Below are 7,364 nucleotides of genomic sequence, written 5' to 3'. Positions count from 1 at the left end.
GCAAATAAAAACACTGGATATCGATCAGTATTTCCTTAAGGCTTTAAAACCCTGGATTTTTTTCTGCAGAGTATGGTATTTATTATTGAATGCCCTGTTATTTGTCCATGTTGGCATACGAAATTTCTTTAAACTTAATAGTTGTGAAAATCAGGATTCTTACACGGGTCTCAGGATAAAATGAAGGCATACGTGAAGTGGTCTTCCTTCTGAAACACCTGTGTCGCCCAGTCTTGGCGTCTGGCCCCCGTTCTGCAGTTCAAGGCTAGCAACGTGGAGGCAAGTCTTTTCTTCATCTGCTCACTCCAGCACTGATTCTGCACACCCCTCTTCCACTTGGTAAGGACCCCTGTAAACACAACAGGTCCATCCAGAATAATCTCCACATTTAAGTTGGCAGCTGATTGTCAACCTTAATTTATCTGCACCTGAAATCTTTCCTTCCCAGATAATGTAACATATTCACAGGTGCCAGGGTGTAGAGACGTGTTTATCTTTTGGGGACTGGTTATTCTGCCTGCCACAGTCCCCTTTCTAATATTACACATACCACTACAAGGTTTTTCTTCAAAACATAAAACATTTATATTACAAAATATAAAGAAACAATATAAGCTAGAAAGGGGTTCCTCTTCCTTGAAACGGGGTCTAACTCTCATTGGGTAGCCCTTGCTAGTCTGGAGCTCACTATGTGGACCAAGCCATTTATTAAGTGGTTTTTTTCTTTTTCTTTTATTTTTTAAATTTAGCTACGGGTTTTGCCATATGTTCCAAAGGACTAGTAAAGCTATGGAAAAATTTTATACAAATTACACATGGCATGCAGTTCAAAAATTTTTTCCTGTTGTGAATGGATTAAATATTTATTTGATCAGAGTTTCACTTTTTTAGAACATCTCTTACTTAGTACAAAAATTGATTTCCATGGCAGTCACAATTTCCAAGTTCTGAAGTAAATAAATTTTCAGAGTTAAAACTGCTCCCTGTCTACTGCACGTCTGCACACGCAGGCAGATGTCCTGTGATGTCGCGGTGCTGGCGCTGTAAACAGCCTTTGATTATGCAGATGAAGGAGACCCGAGAGCAACTGAGCCCCTTCACCACCTCCTTTCGTGCCTCCCAGCACACCTCAGATCCTACTCCTTCACTTTAAAAAGCTTGCATTTGAAATTGATAAAGGCTAATTTACACCCTGAGTTCATCAGTGTCGCTGTGATTATTTTCTACCGTACACCTTTTTAGACTTTATAATTTTGGTAATGTCAAAACCTATGCAATACTTACTGCCTTAAAAGAGGGTTCCACACCAATACAGTGCTCATGAAGAAAAATGTTGAAATGCATCCTATAATTAAGAGTGAATTAAATACTGTTTCTTACACTTTGGCTTTCACCAAAATGTGCTACCACCCCTTAACTTTATAAGGTAGCCCCTACAGTTTTTTTTAATCTTTGATTTAATCCTTCCTGTTGAGAATATTAAACTATAAGAGACTAATTTTTAAAGCTCTAATCTTACCCGCCCGGTTCCGAGGAAGATTTCCCAGTGGTTAAAGGTCACGTCCATCTTCAGTTTGGCTTTGGCCTTTGACGCTGAGGATGCCAGACAACCACAGTGAGCCAGTGTTCTAACTTTATTATTAACTTAGAGATGGAAGGGAGGCGTTTTCTCACACTAAAACACCGGAACGACAGCCTTCCCGGAGCTCACTCTGCGTGCCACGGTGATACTAGGGAATGGGACTGAAAATAATCTTATAAATAAAAATAGACTTCTAATAAGTACTGGAATAGTCCCGGTTCGATAAATGTAAAGTCAACAGTGACGTTTCCAGAAATCTAAACATGAAATATTCTTCCTACCCTAGATAGAAAAAAATATTTTTAAATTAGTCTGGGCACCCTTCAACATTTGTTACATGGGTAGGTCAAACTCTGGGACCATCCTTTCTCCCTATCTCCCTAGCCTCACTTAACACTGACGTATTCATTCCTGTAGGAGGCACTGTCGATTAACAAATGACCAGGAAAAAAAAATCGGGTTGTGAGGTCAGGGTTTGTTTATCTGGATATCTACATAGGAAATTAGTCATAATTTCCTTTAATAATTGCCCAAATAGGCAGAAGTTGCTACCATAGCGGCAGCAATGCTCGCTCGCCTTGCAGTGTGACAGGAATCTTGCTTAAATCGCACACTTGTAATATGAAAAAAGCTTTTTATCTGACAGGTTATGGAGAGACATTTCTTCCAGATTCCTTCATGAGGCCACTGGCAGATAGCGAATCCGATCAGTCCTGCTGTTGGAGTAGGCGTTTCTCGGTTTCAGTCATAGAATTTCGTTTCCTTTAGCCTTGAAGATCGGAGTTCAAGGACTATTTGTTGCTTTCGACCTAATGGGCAAGACGCTGCTGGAAGCCTCTCTGGAAGGCCGTATCCTCCACTCTGTACCTAAGACCACACACACACACACACACACACACACACACACACACAAACACCACACACTTTTATTTAGACTTTCTGAAAAGAGAAAGTCCACTACAGTTCTTGACAAGTGTTAACGGGCCTTCAGTGGCGGCCTTTGGAGCCCGTTCAGATCTGAAACGCTGTTTGTAAACGTGAGGAGCAAGGGCCCTGAGAACTGAACGCTTTCCTGACTTGAAGTTTCTGCTACCCGGTTCCTGCCGGCAGGAAATGAAGCAGAGAATTCTTACCACCCTCCCAGTTTTTCACACTTCACCTCCCACTTAGTACCAGAGAGCCCCACAGTGTACCCGGTACTGTAGAGCTGCCGACGGAGATGCGAAGGTCTGATTGCCATAAAAGCATCCGGCCGACTGAATTGTCCCCGGGTCGCCTACCCTCCACTGGAGACATAGAAAACCTCTGACCCTTCCCTGTCAATGACTCCCGGGGTGCCGAGCCTTCAGAATCGACCAGATCCCCACTTAAAAGTGCATCACATTGAACCCGAAGGAAAGGGCCGGGGAGAATGATGGAGTGAGTCCTGAACAGGTGTCGTGGGTCCTTCCGCAGATGCCGCGGCACCCTGCGCGTTCCCTGGGGCCTTTCCTGGATTCTCACCTGGCAACCTGGGGTAGAAGCTGGAACGTAGAAGCTGGAATTTAGGGGCGCACTCCCGCCCTTTCTGCTCACACGCGTTACGAGACAGGGACAGATTAACTCTTTGCATGGGTACCCACCCTGGCTCTGACCCGCCGTGGCCCAAACCCAGCCAGAAGACTCTTCCAGGTCCCTCCGCGAAGCTGCGGGCCAGGGCAGCTGCTCGGCGCTCCCGGGAGCCTGGCCCTTGCTTCCCTGTCCCCGCCAGAGCTCATCAGGCCTCCGGCACGTGTCCCCTGTGCGGGTCGCAGGGCGTACTCGCCCGCCGTGGCTTGGAAGGCGAGAGAATTTTTCTGCACTCTGGAGAGCCACAGGTGAAGACTGAGCTTTAGGAAAGCCAATACTAATCTCTGGCTCCTGGCACGAAGAAGAAAATAGCAACTCTCACTAGCAACCTACCGGAAGAAAGCGGGCCGAGGGAGTCACACCCTATCACTCTGCCATTTCTTTCATCCATGAATCACCCCCGAGGTGGCAAGAGGCCTGTGAAACAATGCAAAATCCCCAGTGAATTTCCAAAGAAAAAGAAGGCTAAGTCTGGGGAAACCCGCAGCTCAAGCGCTAAGCTTTCCCGGATCCGGGCCAACTGACACTGGAGGAATGCGTCCCCACGGACATTCGGAAACCTTAACTCGAATTCAAACACCGTACATATTTATATCAATAATATACGGGGAGGCAAGTCTGTATGTATTTACCTCATACATATTTCTATAAACTCCAGCGTCTGGGAAGGGTGGGGGGTAAATAGCACTGAACGGTTAAAATTATGGAGAAGGGATAATAACTGATTACTAATTTGAAAGTAAATAAACAGGTGACTTTTTCAGATCAAATTCCTCCTTGGATCGTTACAATAAATATCTCTGAAGGAAGCGCTCTATTTATGTTGTCATTGATTAATTCTTCACTACCTCATTTGATTTCGATTTAGAACGATTTGATTCTAATTTAATTAGCATGTAATTTGGATGTACATAATTACTGTAATTATGACATTCAGGTAAGGCAGCTTTAGGCTGAAAGGCAATTTCAAATTTTCTAGCAACCTACTTTGTACTGGGAAATGGACAAGGACTTTGCGCCCTGCTATCCAAGTAGTAATTAGCACATCTTTGAAATAGGCAGTGCGGCGGGGTTTGTATTAAAACAGCAAATACAAACCCAGCCGAGTACCCGCTACAAAGGTGGCTGTTGAGTTCCCAGAAGCGCGCTGCGTTTCCATGGCTTGAGTTTGGGGAGCCCGGCACCCCTGCAGCTTCGGGTGACTGCATTTCTTTCCTCCTCCGGCAGGCGCGGGGTGGGAAGGTGTCGCTTTTTAAATTAAAATACAATAACTGCTGGGGGGGGGGGGGGAGTCGCAGCGAGGCGTCGGAGGCTCCTGGGTGGGGGAGGGGTAGTGGACTAGGAAGAGGAGGGAAGGGGGCGGCGGGAGGCAGGACGAAGCACAGAGAAGAGAAAATTGGCCAACGCCCCCAACTGTTATCTCATTTCAGATTTGGGTTTCGAAAAGGCGAGGACAAAAGGGGTGGGTCTGCTCTGGGAGGGGGTGCGCACCCGTCGGGAGGGCCTGGGGCGAGGGCTCTGGCGGCTCCTAGTCGCCCTCTGGGGCCCCGCGCGCACGGCCCCGCCTCGGCCAGCCCAGATGCCCCCTGCGCCCCACTCGGGCAGTGGTCGCCTCCCAAAGCACCGAAGCCCTGCCGAGGGCTGCCGCGCTGGGCGCTGGGTCCAGGCTGGCCATAGCCTCGGGACCCTGGCTTTTCCCTCCTGTCCTAGGGATTCTGGGAACCTGAAGAGGGCTTGGTGACCTGGTTGAGTGCATCGCGTTCCCGCCCGTCCTGGGTAGTCCACGCAGACCCAATGGTCCCGCAGCCCTCCATCCCAGTGCTTCGGGGCGAAGTGTTCGAGGCAAGCTGTGCCCACCTCGGATCTCTATCCCGGGTCCCCGTCACTACAGCTCCCGACAGCGTTCGGCTTTCTCGTCGAGGAGAGCTGGAAGACCCTGAAATCGCCTAGGAAAGAATGCTAAATGAGACAATGAAAGAAAGCTAAGACCGGGCCAACCAGGGTGTTTGTTAGTCTGCTTTGCTTGGATTTTTCCAGTAAGCGTGTTCTAGAAATAATCCGCTTCCCTTAGAGCCACTGCTAGGCAATGCTCCCCCAAAACTGGACTTGTCCGCGACTGAAAACACAAAACCTCGCTTTTCTTTGCTTGATTTCCTTGGGCTGTGGGAGTTCGAGGCAGAAGCCGGTCTCCGCGCGCTAATAGCCAAGCGCCAGGCCGCCAGCGCGGACCTCCCAGGCAGGAGCTCTAGATGGCGCCAGAGAGCCACACTCGCCCTACGCCTCTTGGGGGAATCAAGAGCTACTGTCAAACATAAAAGCAAATCAGAGTTTTCAGTTTTTTTTAATGTGTTAAGAATGTTATTCCTTAAGAAAATTTGTAGCTAAATTATTCTCACTTAAAATAAACACTTAGTATACCAATTACACAAATGGGCGGGATTTATGTGAGATTTACTTCATCTGCATTTTTGTAGTGGAAGAGAGAGAGCCTTGGTGAATACAGATAATAGATGCAAATAAGATTAGAGTTAAAATAAATAAAGTTTCCATGTGAATAAAAAGAAATTCAATTTTACACGGCTGGTGACGATTTGACGGAATGTCCAGACACGCGGTTCAGGTGCTCAATCTAATCTCATCCAAATGTTTTCATTTTCAAACGTTCTTGAGGAAAGGAAATTTTTTTCTGCTCCTTTTTCCTCCTCAGGTAGGACCCTGTTTACTCCAGGAGGCGCGCGGGGTGGGGGATGGGGGGGAAGACTACGCCAAGAAAGAAAAATACTGGAGAGAGTGTGGATTGGGGCCGGGTAGGCGCAGGCCCAGCAAACTTGATCTTGGTTCATCTACTGCGCGGAAGCTGGAAACAAGAAATCTCTGGAAACTCGCTGAAACGAAAATGCATTTCCCTCACCACGGCGGGGGTGGGATTCCTGGCCCCAGATCTCAGCCTTGGCTTCACAAAACCCACTTCCAGGTCGCTGCCCTTCTTCCCAGCGTGAACCCCAGCCGCGGCCTTCCCATCTACTCTACCCGGGAGGCCCAAGCCGCGGGAAAGCCGAGGTGGCCCCGGGGAGGCCCAGGGGCTCCTCAACTGGGGACCCTGCTGGTGGACCTCGCCTCTGGAGCACGCTCTCTGCAATCTGCTGGCTTTCTGTCGGTCGCCACCCACTGAGGTCAAGGCTCTCCGCGCCCCGGAGGACTCCTAGAGCTGGAGTTGGGGGGAGTGGGGCTGATGTGTTTCCCCTGCTGGGTTTCCGACAGGAGCCAGGGACCCGGTCCCTCTTGGCTCAGCTTCCTGAGCACTCGATGTCTGGCTGGACACTGGGGCCTGGGCTGCCACCCGCGGTTCACCGGAGCCGCCGCAGTGATGGACGTGGGCTGACCCGCGGGGCAGAGGCAGCGCGCAGAGGCCTTGATCACTGGCCTGCGGAGGGAGCCCCTCCGGGAGCGAGACCTGCACAGCAGGCCCTTTGATCTGCCTTTATTATCAACAAGAAACAAAGCTGCCGGGGACCGACGTCCCGGCGCCCTCATTCTCAGGAACCCCCAGCACACACTCACCTCCGCGCCTTCAACCCGCAGCCCCCAGACGCGCGGGACACCCTACGGGCCTGCAGAGCCTTTGCCCAAAGTGCCCAGAATATGCGCCCTCTACCAGCTTCTCCCCAAGACCAGACCCAAACCCGAAGACGCCTGGGGGGGTGGGGGAGCAATCCCAGGTAGGAGTGGAGGAGCCGGGAAAGAAAAGGACGGAAGAGAAGAAAAACTAGAGAAAGAAGAGTCTGGCAGCTGGGGCGGCAGGGGACCACAGGATGAAGAACCGCGTGCTGCAGATGCCCCGCTGGGAACCTTCCTGCTGTCTCCCCGCTACTTGAACTATTTGGCTTTTCAGAGCAGTTTCTGTTCACTGTTAATATCGATATTGTATTCTTTCCAAAGAATCAAAATCTTCATTTAAGTTCCCAAGGCCAGGAATGAAGAAAAAAAAAAGAGGGAAAAATTTATTGATGCTGACTTCGCTTGTAGTTTCTATTGTGTGAGAAGCCTTTTAGAAATATTTTATTCTGTAAATATGTACTTTCTTTTCCAAACTAACATTTTTTTTCAAATTGCGAAATTGTCTCATTTACCAATTTTCCTTTCGTCATTCTCTCCGTTCTTCCTCTTTTAAACT

This window comes from Microtus oregoni, unplaced genomic scaffold (assembly GCF_018167655.1).
Source record: "Microtus oregoni isolate MIOR12 unplaced genomic scaffold, Mior012 000060F_ref0000265, whole genome shotgun sequence".
Lineage (NCBI taxonomy): Eukaryota > Metazoa > Chordata > Mammalia > Rodentia > Cricetidae > Microtus > Microtus oregoni.
Note: the sequence above shows the minus strand (reverse complement) of the source record.